At 40.6% G+C, this 15020-nt stretch overlaps 1 long non-coding RNA gene across 2 annotated transcripts in view; it reads right to left on the bottom strand.

Annotated features, from left to right (window-relative positions):
• The window catches only part of LOC138665732 (uncharacterized), a 199394-nt gene that overhangs the window by 22755 nt on the left and 161619 nt on the right, over positions 1-15020 (bottom strand). Inside the window, exons 1-3 of one of the 2 annotated variants that reach the window (XR_011318512.1) lie at positions 14420-14450; positions 13522-13595; positions 10548-10695 (exon numbers count right to left, since the gene is read on the bottom strand). This is a non-coding gene — a long non-coding RNA (uncharacterized lncRNA). Of the gene's footprint in view, positions 1-10547; positions 10696-13521; positions 13596-14419; positions 14451-15020 lie in introns of those variants that run through there. The other variant, XR_011318511.1, reaches the window with a different exon arrangement.

The following is a 15020-nucleotide window of genomic DNA, read 5'->3' as shown; positions in this document are numbered from 1 at the left end:
CCCAAAATGGATGCCACTTAGATATAGGGACACCCAAAGGGATGTTTAAACAAATAGGGAAATAAGGAATGGGAGTGAAATTCAACTGGCAATTGAGGAAAAAAGTAAACTATACATACAAATGATAGTATATAAATAAATACAGGACAAAGTGTTGAGGAGAAATGGGATTATAACGAGTTGAGTGAATATGTTCGAAAACGATCTCCGAATCTGAATTTGCAATATTCGTTCCATTTTGGTACCATATTTGTGCTGAATTTATGTTTGACGATAGCTTCTGAACATTTCTACTCCCATTGACTCCAATGACATTTGGCAATGTTTGGTGAGTATTGCAAAAACCATATTCGTTGGCGAACGAATTCTGAACCAAATATTGAAAATTTTGCTCAACTTTAATTATAAGCCAGGATAGGCTAGTGAATAGGATCCAGAAAGAAAAACATTTAAAGGAAGAGCCAACTGGGGAGATTGGGAAAAACTAATGAAAAAAAACAGGACAATGATGTCTTCCTTGTGCTGTCTGCATTTTACTGCTTAAAGGAGAAGTTAAGACATTTTTTTCTTTTTATGTGGAAAATGGATCCAACATAGATTGTAAAAACCGACACACTAAATAAAAATGGATACAGTATACTAAAAAAAGCACAGACTGTTTTTCATGTCTGAGCAAAAAAAAAACAAATCTGTGAAACTGACCTTAAGCAGTTAAAATGTGTCAAAATTATTAAGGTGTGTGAGCTTTCTAACTGCTTCATTTACATGGGTAGATTCAGACTTCCTGAAACACGGTGTTAAAGGGGATCAGATTATGAATATTATAATCTACTATATAATTGTCTAAGGGTCACTTCTGTCTTTCTGTCTTTCCTTCTGTCTGTCTGTCTTTCTGTCTGTCACAGAAATCCCAAGTCGCTGATTGGTCGCGGCAAAACAGCCACGACCAATCAGCGACGGGCACAGTCCGGCGGCAAAATGGCCGCTCTTTACTCCCCGCAGTCAGTGCCCGCTCCATACTCCCCTCCAGTCAGCGCTCACACAGGGTTAATGGCAGCATTAACGGACCGCGTTATGCCGTGGTGTAACGCACTCCGTTAACGCTGCTATTAACCCTGTGTGACCAACTTTTTACTATTGATTCTGCCTATGCAGCATCAATAGTAAAAAGATCTAATGTTAAAAATAATAAATCATTATATACTCACCTTCTGGATCCAGCCCAGGCCTTTCCCGTTCCTTGCGACGCTCCGGTGCATTGCGGTCTCACGAAAGGATGACGTAGCGGTCTCGCGAGACTGCACGTCAACATCTCGCGAGACCCCAATGCACTCTTGGGAGTGACAGGCACAGTCTGGCCACTCCGTACTCCCCTGCAGTCAGTGCCCCCTCTATACTACCTCCTCAGTCAATGCCCGCCGCCCACATAGCATTGTAGCAGTCCGTTAAACCGACTGCGTTACACCGCGGCATAACGCGGTGTAACGCAGTCTGTTAACGCTGCTATTAAGCCTATGTGACGAACTTTTTACTAATAATGCTGCCTATGCAGCATCAATAGTAAAAAGATATAATGTTAAAAATAATAAAAAAATAAAAAATCATGATATTCTCACCTTCTGTCACCTCCGCAGCAGCTTTTCCTGCAGCTCGCGATGCTCCGGTCCCACCGCTTCGCTGATTGGTCGCGACCACCCGGTGCGACCAATCAGTGACATTGGCGTGGGATTTAAATCCCGCTTCGCTGATTGCTCTCGCCCAGCCGGCGTGACCAATCAGCGACATTGGCGCGGGATTTAAATCCTGCTTTGCTGATTGCTCGCGCCCTGCCGGCGCAACCAATCAGTGACATTTCCATGGGATTTAAATCCCGCTTCGCTGATTGCTCGCGCCCAGCCGGCGCGACCAATCAGTGACATTGCCACAGGATTTAAATCACGCTTCGCTGATTGGTCGCGCCGGCTGGGCGCGACCAATCAGCGACATTGGAGCGGGATCTAATGTTAAAAATAATTAAAAAAAAAAATCATTATATACTCACCTTCCAGATCCAGCCCAGGCCTTTCCTGCTCCTCACGACGCTCCGGTGACCGGTCCATGCATTGTGGTCTCGCGAGATGATGACGTAGAAGTCTCACGAGACCGCTACGTCATCATCTCGCGAGACCGCAATGCACTCTTCGGACGGAGTGTCGCGAGGAGCATTGGTAAACGTCTCAGCTGGATCTGGGGGGTTGACGGAAGGTGAGTATATAACGATTTTTTATTTTAATTCTTTTTTTAACAGAGATATGGTGCCCACATTGCTATATACTACTTGGGCTGTGTTAGATACTGTGTGGGCTGTGTTATATACTGCATATCTGTGCTATAGACTACGTGGCTGAGCAATATAATACGTGGCTGAGCAATATACTACGTGGCTGGGCAATATACTACGTGGCTGGGCAATATACTACGTGGCTGAGCAATATACTACGTGGCTGAGCAATATACTACGTTGCTGGGCAATATACTATGTGGCTGGGCAATATACTACGTCACTGGGCAATATACTATGTCGCTGGCAATATACAGTACTACGTGGCTGGGCAATATACTACGTCACTGGGGAATATACTACGTGTCTGTGCTATTTACTACGTGGCCTGTGCTATATACTACGTGGGCTGTGCTATATACTATGTGGGCTGTGCTATATACTACGTGGCTGTGCTATATACTACATGGGCTGTGTTATATACTATGTGGCTGTGCTATATACTACGTGGCTGTTCTATATACTACGTGGCTGGGCAATATACTACGTGGGCTGTGCTATTTACTATGTGGGCTGTGCTATATACTATGTGGCTGGGCAATATACTATGTGGCTGTGTTATATACTATGTGGGCTGTGTTATATGCTACTTGGCTGTGCTATATTTCTCTGCTGTATCTGTGCATCATGAATCATGGTATGTGTTAAAGAGGGGGGCCCACTGAGAATCTTTCACCCGGGGCCCTCAAAAACCTGGAGCCAGCCCTGGCTTCACTGATTGGTCACGCCCGGCCGCAAGCAATCAGCGACAGGCGCAGTCCGCCCGCAAATTTGAATCACGCTTCGTTAATTGGTCGCGGCCGGCCGAATCCTGTGTATAAATTGCATTATTCTGAAAACTTCATAAATAAACTATATACATATTCTAGAATACTCGATGCATTAGAATCGGGCCACCATCTAGTATTCTAATATTCTTCCTGTATTTGGCTTCCTAAAGGTTGTCTAGTTTTTGCACATTTTTCTTGTACTAAAATAGTTCTGTTTCGTTGCACTGGTTGTAAGAGCCAGCTATCAGTCAGTGCCAGGGTGGTTACAGCCACAGCTCACAGTGTACTGAGTGGCGACTGAAGCAGTGCTGGCCACACCCCTATCACTGAACGCTGGAGGCTGAGCTTTTAGGTAGGTGGCCAGGCAGCTTTAGAACCTGAAGCTTATCCCCATTTAAGCAGGTTAAAAGCTTTTGTTTTACACCGCAGGTTACCGTTAAAGAAAAAAATTCTAAACTGATATTTTGTTGGGAAATGCTATTTGCAGTGGGTATAGAAAGTATTCATACCCCTTTACATTTTTCACTCTTTGTTTCATTGCAACCATTTGGTAAATTCAAAAAAGTTCATTTTTTTCTCATTAATGTACACTCTGCACCCCATCTTGACAAAAAAAACAGAAATGTAGTAATTTTTGCAAATTTATTAAAAAACAAAAAACTGACATATCACATGGTCATAAATATTCAAACCCTTTACTCAGTAGTGAGTAGAAGCACCCCTTTGAGTTAGTATAGCCTTGCTTCGTCTTGGTAATGATGCAAGAAGTTTTTCACACCTGGATTTGAGGATCCTCTGCCATTCTTCCTTGCAGATCCTCTCCAGTTCCGTCAGGTTGGATGGTGAACATTGGTGGACAGCCATTTTCAGGTCTCTCCAGAGATGCCCAATTGGGTTTAGGTTAGGGGTCTGACTGGGCCAGTAAAGAATAGTCATAGAGTTTTTCTGAAGCCACTCTTTTGTTATTTTAGCTGTGGGCTTAGGGTCATTGTCTTGTTGGAAGGTGAACCTTAGGCCAAGTCTGAGGTCCAGAGCACTCTGGAAAAGGTTTTCATCCAGGATATCTCTGTACTTGGCCGCATTCATGTTTACTTCAATGACAACCAGTCACCCTGTCCCTGTAGCTGACAAAAACACCCATAGCATGATGCTGCCACCACCATATTTCACTGTTGGGATTGTATTGGGCAGGTGATGAGCAGTACCTGGTTTTCTCCACACATATCGCTTAGAATTATCACCAAAAAGGTCTATCTTCATATCAGATGAGACAATCTTATTTCTCATAGTCTGGAAGTCCTTCATGTGTTTTTTTTTTAGCAAACTCTGTGAGGGCTTCCATATGTCTTGCACTGAGGAGAGACCTCCATTGGGCCACTCTGCCATAAAGGCCCCACTGGTGGAGGGCTGCAGTGATAGTTGACTTTGTGGAACTTTCTCATATCTCCCAACTGCATCTCTGGAGCTCAGCCACAGCGATCTTGGGGTTTCTCTTTACCTCTCCCACAAAGTTTCTTCTCCCATGATTGCTCAGTTTGGCTGGACTGCCAGGTCTAGGAAGACTTCTGGTGGTCTCAAACTTCTTCCATTTAAGGATTATGGAGGTCACTTTGCTCATAGGAACCTTGAGTAGTGCAGAACTTCTGCTGCAACCTTGGCCAGATCTGTGGCTTGCCACAATTCTGTCTATGAGCTCCTTGGCCATTTCCTTTGATCTTATTATTCTCAGTCATTTGATCTGACATGTACTGTGAGCTGTGAGGTCATATATAGACAGGTGTGTGCCTTTCCAAATCAAGTCCTATCAGTTTAATTAAACACAGCTGGACTCCAATAAAGGAGTAAAGGAGTAGAACCATCTCAAGGAGGATCACAATGAAATGGATAGCATGTGACTTAAATATGAGTGTCTGAGCAAAGGGTCTGAATACTTATGACCATGTGATATTTCAGTTTTCCTTTTTATTAAATTTGCAAAATTTCTACATTTGTTTTTTTCAGTCAAGATGTGGTGTAGAGTGTACATTAATGTGAAATAAATGAACTTTTTTGAATTTACCAAATGGCTGCAATGAAACAAAGATTGAAAGGTCTGAATACTTTCCGTACTCACTGCATTTACTGAAACAGACATGTCAGGAAAATTGATAGGTTCTTTTTAAACAATCAATATGATATCACTATATGATGCATCATTAAATATCATACTATTGGTTCACACAACATAAAGGTTTATGGAGCCATAAAATAGAATAGCATACTGTTGCAAATTTTGTAGCTGCTTCTGCGTCATTTTCCAAAGATCTGCCAACATTAATTTTTCACATGCCCCCTTTTGGGTCAGCATTATTGTCCATAGATTAATGATGATATAAAAATATAGTATTGGGGAGCTGTTCTATCATAAGCCATTGTAATTGTTTTTTTAAGCAGTTTATTCCTTTTTCATATTGAAAGAAACTCAACTTTTAGCAGTTGCAGCGCTGAACTTTAGTAGGCTTTAAGGATAAAATGCAAAAGTAAACATGATTTTGATTTTGCAGAATACAGTAATTTATAAAAGGTCACTCTTATAATATTTTAAAGTCACTAATGGGTTCTTTGGTTGAATGCTTCTAAGATCACACATGGGAATGTGTCGTATTGTGAATTTACAGTATTAATCTGTGGAAAATAACAAATGAGAATAGTACATTGTTGACTCACTCAATCATTCTAATATTACACTGTTGAAAAGTGAATTTATTTTAGAACTTAAGCTACTATTCTCTAGTTTGAAAGTTATTTCCTATCTGTGGATTAGGGGATAACTCTATCACTGTGTGTCCACCTGCTTTGACCCCGAGAACCATGCGAATGATGATGGGGTCGATCATGCAGACGTCACCTCATTCATTCTTAATAGGACCACCGGATATAGGGCTAGAGCTGCACTTGACAGGTCTTTGGAACTTCCATAAGAATGAATGCAGCAGGAACATGTATGATTGACCACTGCTACATTCACACAGGGCTCTTCACAGCACTTGTTATATTGGTTTAGTGCGGCCCCATGAACTTCATTCCTCCTGGTAGTGTGAACATATATACCATGTAAAAACAATCTACTTCAATATACTTGATGAAAAAACACCATTACCCGTGTGATGTGGAAACAAACGATATTCTAATGAAGGCGACCATATTAAACAAATACCCTAAAAAAAATTCTGACAATACCAACTATAAAATTATTAATCTCTGTTCTTTTCCTTAGCTGATACTCCTTAATGCGGAGGCTGGCACCCTGCATAGAAAGAAGGATAAACTTATCAATAGTTGTAGAAACTGCCTCGATGTGTTTCCCTGTCCATTTGGTTCATCAGGAGGCTCAATTGATGAATAGTATAAATGATGGCTGCAAATTCATGATGAAAAAAATCACAAGCTAAGCTGTCAGTACTAGAAGTGTGCATGGAATGGCTACAGTCATCACTTACAGCATTGTGAACAGTTACTGTAAGCATGTCCCGATGCAGATGCGCTGAAAAGAGAACTGTCAATCAAAGAGCAGTTATAAGTCAGGAAAATAGCAGTCTATTGGGAGCGCTATGAGAGCAGCGAGGGAGTTAAAAACTGAAGCAGGATTCAACACAGCTCCAGTCGTGCACCTTCTAGAAGGAGCGAATAAAACTTGGAAAAACAAGCACGGTCACAGGAGCACTGAAATGAAGCCAGGACAAGAATATTGGTGTAACCCACAACGCGTTTCGACGGTACCCCGTCTTTAACAGGTCGTCCACCTGATGAAGACGGGGGTACCGTCGAAATGCGCTGAACGGCGCTGCAAGGCCAAAAAAAGCTCCTCTATGTACTCCTGTATAGTGTTTTTCCACAATCTAGCAGGATACGGATGGAAAGCCACTAATAGGATAAATTTGAGCAAATGTGCAGCATGCCGCACTAATTGAGAAACGGACAATGGAACGGTATGAGGCAGTGATGCACCCTGAGCTGACTACAACCGGCTGTGGCAGTAGAACAGACTACAGAGTGAGCTGCACTCACACAGAGACCGTGCAGACTGCCATGAACGGCGCTGCAAGGCCAAAAAAAGCTTCTCTATGCAATCCTATAGTGTTTTCCCACAATCTAGCTGTATACGGATGGGAAGCCACTAATAGGATACATTTGAACAAATGTGCAGCAGGCTGCACTAATTGAAAAACGGACATTGGAACGGTATAAGGCAGTGATGCACCCTGAGCAGACTACAACCAGCGGTGGCTGCAGACCAGACTAGAGTGAGCTGCTCTCACACAGAGACCGTGCAGACACCTGTGAACAGCGCTGCAAGGCAAAAACAAGGTTCTCACACAGTGGTTGCTAAATTAGCCTGGGTAAAGCACAATGAAGCAAATCGCTATCTCTAAACTGGCCCTCAGTCAGAACACAGCGTCCTGTCCCTAACTGAATTCACAGCAGAGTGAACCCAAAATGGCAGCAGCGACTTTTATAGTTCATCATGACATCATTTCAGCAGCCAATCACAGCCATGCCAGTAGTTACATGCCTACCATGCAGAACAGGATGTGCCCACACTTCTAATCATTCCTCATTGGCTGAATTCTGGCTGTTTGAATTATGGGAACTTCCGATTCCGGTATCCGTTATACTGAAAGTATCAGAACTCGGTATCGGAATTCCGATGCCGCAAATATCGGCCGATACCCGATACTTGCGGTATCGGAAAGCTCAACACTAGTCTTTACATATCACAGAGGTTCCACTCTCTAAGCTGTCCCTGGTCTTTCTTAACACCACATTATGTGGTACCATGATCTCCATTCCTGCAGTTTTTCTGGCTTGCCCGTCTAGCTGATCCCCAATGCTCCCCATCCACTTTTCCCTTCCTTAGGTGAAATTACAGGATTATGGTTCTAATCCTTGTCAGACCGTAGGTCCCGGACATCATGGAAGATCCCAAAGGCCTAACCGCTGATGTCTCCAACTGCCCAGATCACACCAGTCATGAAGACAGACGTGTCACCTTAATAATCTTCTGGAACAATCCTCCTCACAGACTCATTCCTCTCACAACCTGACAGCTCTACTCAACTCTACTAGCTGAAAATTACCTTAGGGAGACACTCTTCCCGCCTCTACACTGGCCCCGTCCCCTTTTTCAACTGTCACAACTCCGGATGAAATCAGTTCTTATCTCAATCTAATCTCCTACAGTACAGTGCCCCACAGTGTTCGAACCCGCAACTGCACTGCCATAACCCTTACCAATGCACACAACACACAAATATCAGAACAGTGTCAGCCATTATTCTATTATACAGTGTCAACTATCATATATTTCACAGGGCACACAGTAAACACAAAACGCACCTGGTTTCATTAGGTAGGCATGTATAGGAATACAAGGCCCAAATCAGCCACCTGATGGTAACAAATTGCAAGCTTTCGAGACTACACAATTTCTTTTAGTCTTTGCCTGATGAAGAGACCTGTGTAGTCTCGAAAGCTTGCAATTTGTTACCATCTTTTCAGTTAGCCATTAAAAGGTATCAACCACTGAGGACTCTCAATTTTAAATATTTTTCTACATAGTGTATGTAAACTTCTGGTTTCAACTGTAGAGACAACATTTGCCCTTCGCCAATCTTCAAGGATTTCTCCTGTTCTCCAGAATTTTTCAAAGATACTGGCTAGTGGTTCTGCAATTTCTTCTGCTAACTCTTACAGTACCCTAGAGTGTAATTTATCTGGGCGAGGAGATTTACATTTATTTAAATTAGCTAAGTATTCCCTCACCATCTCACTGTTTATAGATAGTGTGGATTATTTTATTCCTTTGATGGCACCGTGAAGATCAGTTGATGTTACAATTACTTTCTTAGGGAACACAGATGTAAAATAGGAATTTAAAAGTTCGGCCTTCTCAACATAATTTTTGACCACTTCACCATTTTCATCTTGTAAAAATTCTATAGTATCTTTGAATTTTCTTTTGCTTTTGACATACCCCCCAAATCCTTTTTTACTGCTTTTGGTCTCCCTTGCAAGCCTCACTTTACTGCAATGCCCCCCTCTTCCCACTTAATATATATTTATTTTTAACTTTTTAACAAGTGATTACATTCTGTGTTCATCCATCCTGGTCTATTTAAATGCTTCAAATTATTCCTTCTTTTTTGATTTTTTACCTAAATTTCATTTAGCAAAATCTCCCATCCTTCTTGGACATTTCTGTCCTTTAAAACAGGGGTCCCCAACTCCAGTCCTCAAGGCCCACCAACATGTCATGTTTTCAGGATTTCCTTAGTCTTGCCCAGGTAATAATTGCATCACCTGTGCAATGCAAAGGAAATCCTGAAAACATGACCTGTTGGTGGGCCTTGAGGACTGGAGTTGGGGACCCCTGCTTTAAAACATCCAGCTATTGGACCTTTCCTACCCTCTTTCTGAGTCTATTAAAATCTGCCTTTTTGAAGTCCAACCTTAAACTTTGAGTTCTCGCTGGTCTTCCTCCTTTTAAATTCCCAGCCACCTATATTTCTTCAACTGTTTCCTCCCTATTGGTAAGAATTAGGTCCAATATTTCAGATCCTTTTGTTCTCTCTTCTACCATTTCAAAGATAGAGTTGTCAGCAAGAGAAGATAAGGATTTTCTGGACCCATTACTTTAGCTTGATAGAGATTCCCAACAAATATCTGGATAGCTAAAATCTCCCATGATCACTATGTTGTACTTTTTTGAGAACAGAGACATCAGATGTAAAAAGAGTTCATCTATATCTTCAGTCTGTCCAGGTGGCCTATAGTAAACCGACACCTACAATAGTGTCCTCTCTCTCTGTGGAGATAATAATAATAAATAATAATAATTTTTATTTATATAGCGCCAACATATTCCGCAGCGCTTTACAAATTATAGAGGGGACTTGTACAGACAAGCAACACCTCCACCTCTCTTGTTAATCCTGTTTCTAATAAATAAGTTGTAGCCTTCAAGGTTTGTATTCCAATCATGTGTATTATCCAACCAAGATTCAGTGATGCTTATGACATCATATCTCTCTTCCTGTGTTAGCAGCTCCAATCCTCCTTGTTTGTTTCCCATGCTGTGTATTTATATAGACACATTTTAGTTTGTAGTCGGTTTCTGTTGCTCAGCTATTTTCATTCAGAGTTTGTTGTTTTCATTCTTTATTTCCACTTCTAAAAGCAGGATTCTCAAAAGAATGAATTAGCTGCATATTTTCTCCTGGCCATATATTAACCATCCCATATTGCTCTAGTTTAAAGCTCTCCTGTTGAGTGTAGCAAGGCGTCTACCAAATATGTTTTCCTGTTTTCGCAAAATGCAACCCATTTCTAGCAAGTAGTTCATCATACAGGTAATTCACTCCATGGTCATGAAACCCAAAACGATGCTCATGGCACCATTGACAAAGCCAGTTGTTCACCTGTAATCCTCTTCAATCTCCTTGGTCTATGCCCATCCAAGGATGAGTGAGGAGACGACCTGCGCTCCCAGTTCCTTCACTTTCCGGCCTAGGTCTTCAAAGTCTCTGCATTTATTTTCCAGGTCCTTTTCTGTTGTGTAATTTGTTCCTATGTGTATTAATAGACATGGTTAGATATCTGAGCTTGGTGCTCACAATTCCTGTGGGAATTATACTGATGTAAGAATTATCAGTTATCACATATCTAGTAGATGATATTTAATGTAGAAAAGAATAACCATTTAAAACTTAAGCTAAAGGTCTCCTGGCCTTTTAATCTTAGCAGGAAGATGTACATCCATCATAACTAAAACTAAAATCAAATAATTAAAAATCCAATTACCATGAAATTATTAAACAAATATTACATCATTGTTAAAAAAAAGTCATGTAGTAGTAAAATCATCCTTGTTCAGTTTGATGTTGCTGACTGTGATGTTAAGTTTCTGTTACATGTTTCTGGACCAGAAGCTCACTTTCAATGAGATGGTTCTTATTGGTGTGTCAAACATTAGTTTATATAGATCATTTTAATTCTGAGACTCATACATAAGTTTATAAACTCAAAGCTGATGGCTTTTCCAAATGTGTTTTCAAGAAATCTCTCATGGACTGCAATTTTGCAAAGATTCTAGTATCAAACCCTAAGAATTGTATATAATTTACAGCTCTGGCAAAAACTGAGACCACTGCAAAATGTTCAGTTTGTCTGATTTTTCTCTTTATAGGTATGTGTTTGAGTAAAATGGAAATTGTTCTTTTAGTCTATAAACTACTGACAATATGTCTCTGAATTTCCAAGCAATACATTTTGTTTTTTTTCTGAAAACGATAAATGGTCAAAGTTAAAAAAACAAAAACAGTGCTTTCAGACCTCAAATAATACAAAGAAAACAAGTTCATAATCATCTAGAAACAACGATACTAATGTTTTAACTCAGGAAGAGTTCAGAAATCAATATTTTGTTGAATAACCATGATTTTTAATCACAGCTTTCATGCGTCTTGGCATGCTTTCCACCAGTCTTTCACACTGCTTCCGGCGCAAAAATGTAAGCAGTTCTTCTTTGTTTGATGGCTTGTGACTATCCATCATCCTCTTGATTACATTCCAGAGGTTTTCAATGGGGTTCAGGTCTGGAGATTGGGCTGCCCATGACAGGGACTTGATGTGTTGGTCTCTTAATTTTGCCAGATCTGTATGCTATAGCTCAGCACAATATAACAGATATTTGCAAAATAGATTTGCAATAGATTGTACAATTATGTTTGCAGGAGGTAAAAACCAGTATACCATTTCTTGTATTGCTTCAGTGTATATAAAACATAAAGCAATCTTGTTAATAGTTAATGAATATAAATAGCCCGTGGCTTGTGTATATACCGCATTCTGTATGCCTACCCATGTGTCCTGTACTAAAAAGGCTACAAGCCAACCTTGTGTGCAGCCATCTTCTGCTGACGTGTGTTAAGGTACCGTCTCACAGTGGCACTTTGGTCGCTACGACGGCACGATCCGTGACGCTCCAGCATCGCTCCATTATCGCTCCAGCGTCGTAGACTGCGGTCACACTTCGCAATGCACGACGCTGGAGCGATAATTTCATGACGTGTTTGCGATGTAGAAGCTGTTGGTTACTATGCGCACATCGTATACAATATCGTGCACACCTTTGTTACACGATGCGATCATGCCGCCACAGCGGGACACTAGACGACGAAAGAAAGTTTCAAATGATCTGCTACGACGTATGATTCGCAGTAGCGTGTCAGACACTGCGAGATCGTAACTATATCGCTGGAACGTCACGGATCGTGCCGTCGTAGCGACCAAAGTGCCACTGTGAGACGGTACCCTAACTGTACTTCACTCCCTATACTCTAATCACTCTCTATTCCCATTACTTTTAACAGGAGAATAACAAGCAAAAAAAAAAAAACAACAACAACAAATTAAGCAAACTTTCTAAGATCATTGGTTTATCTGAGTGGCAAAACTCAACACCATAGATTAAATCACCAGTTGGTAACTTTGGATCTCCTGGTAAGTTACTCTACCAAGATGGCAGGGTACATTGAACTGTGATGAACTGTTTCGCTCAGGTTCCTTGTAGTTTTGCTTCTTTCTACAACCAACTGGCACAACTTAGTGTTGATGTATGTGGAGATACTTGCTCACATAAAGAGGATTCTCTGACACCTGTCAAAGTCACGCCTCATTTCCGCTTGCAGCAAATCCCTGATCTACCCTTTCCCACCTAGCACAACATTAGGAAACAGAGTGTTAATTGGCACACAAGCTCTGCATGGGCCATGCTATCACTCAATACCCCCTTCTTATTGAAGTTTGTAACTAGGAAACTATGTTTCCTGGTGGGCCTAGCTACTCTGACTAGTTTTTACAACTCAAGGACTAAATACAGGGACAGATTATTATTATTGGAGCTTTACATGTGAAAAGGGTATACATAATAAAACCATGTACAGTAATCTTAAATAAAACAAGTGGCCATCTGGTACAGGAGGAGAGAGGACCCTGTCTGTGAGGGCTCACAATCTACAAGGGATGGTTAGGATACAGTAGGTGAGGGTAGATTCAGATTCAGAAGTAGGGCAAGTGGTGCTATTGAATGGAGCCCCAGGGGTGCCATGGTCCGGTTGCTACATTACAACTTTTTTGCCATCATTAGTAGCATGCAGAGACCATTCCTGCTGGTTTGCTGCCTGCAATAGGGCAGCATAGCTAACGGAAGCTGTTCTCAACGTGGTAATACCCAGATTAAGATTGCAAAAAGCATTTTAAGTGCAATTTTTTATTACTGCACTTTTGACTGTTTTTAATTGACATGCTAGGAAATCAGCTGTAAACATTTAAGCTGTAAAACCTGTTTTACATGTATTGGGACAATATGTATAATTGCAAAAGTGAACATACCCATTAAAGGAGACTGATTCTTTGTCATCAAATATCATGTTGCATGCATTGAGGGTAAAACCTTTAAAAAAAATCTGGAGGGGAAAACATTTGAAAAAACATTTGGAAAGGGAAACATACGAAAATATTAAGTGCAAAAAGAGTTGGTATAAAAAGGGCTAATCCCCTTGACTTCAAAAGGTCCAATAGTCTGTACAGGGTTGTCACTCCCTTACTTGACATCAAAAATAACAACTATACAAAAAACGGCACAATAAAGTATATATGTAAAGTAGATATAAAAAGTCTATAAATCCCTGTTAAAATGACTTAATATTATATAAAAATATTAAAAATAATCATTCCAAGAAGAATCATTTCAGAACTTTCTCCCCATTTAATGCCATCCAAAATCTGTTTAAATCTGTTGAGAAACAAACTGCAAACATTTTAAAGAGGTAAATAAAAATAGCAAAACTAAAATACTGTGAATGCATACATTTGATCACTCTCTTATAATTGGGGATGTGGTTATGTTCAGAATTAACCAATCACAATTAAACTCATGTTAAATAGCCAATGCATGGCTGTCATCATTTACAGTGATTCCAATTCTAGAAGGATTTTTCTGACATTTTCTTTGTTGAATTTTATTGTAAAAGCCATGGTCCGTAAACAGCTTACAACATAGCAAAGGGATTTAATTGTTGAAAGTTATCCATGTAGAAAAGGGTACAAAATAATTTGGAAGGAAATAGATATACCATGGGACATTGTGAAGATGGTCTTCGAGAAATGGCTTAAATTTAGCACAACAGTGACAATACCTGGAACTGTAGTATAGATATAAAGTGACAAAAAACACAAAATAGGGCATCACCCAAGCAATAAATATTGTAGGTACTGTGGTATTGCTTACCTGGCTGGATTGTGTCAGGCACAACTCTTATGCAGGTATAAGTACCAGCTGCTGCTGCTCTGTATGCTGGAATAAATCAGTAGTAAATGCAATAGTAGAAAGGAATATATGGATAATTCTGTTGCGCTGCTGGTCAAGAAGATATGCAATGGCGATGATCATGTTGAACAAAGAGCAGTTTCATTAATCTACGCATTTCAGAGTTGAGCAAACTCTTTCATCAAAAAACTCCCCCGCATAATATGTGTCAGTTGAGATTCTCAATTAAGATTGTGGTTTGGCTTTTATGCTGTCATATGGCAAGGCTTGATAAAGGGTTGATGTTGGTTTATAAGCCTCTTCACACTGACATGCCAGGCATGTCACTCTTCACAAGGAGACCCCTTAGATACCAGTCTGAAGCCTCTCACGTAGCCAATTAAGATCTTATACTTTGCACTGAAGAGGGGCAATTCTTGAAACACTGTGTCTGCAAATTGAGATTCTGGTTTGGCTTTTATCTGAAATCATATGGCAAGGCTCAGTATTGACTTTTAGGATTGCTATTTCCAATAGGTGGCACTAGAGTTCAAGTCCTCTTCTTCTCTGAAGAGACAATTTT

This window comes from Ranitomeya imitator, chromosome 2 (genome assembly GCF_032444005.1).
Source record: "Ranitomeya imitator isolate aRanImi1 chromosome 2, aRanImi1.pri, whole genome shotgun sequence".
NCBI lineage: Eukaryota > Metazoa > Chordata > Amphibia > Anura > Dendrobatidae > Ranitomeya > Ranitomeya imitator.
Note: the sequence above shows the minus strand (reverse complement) of the source record. Positions and strands in the feature narration are given on the sequence as shown.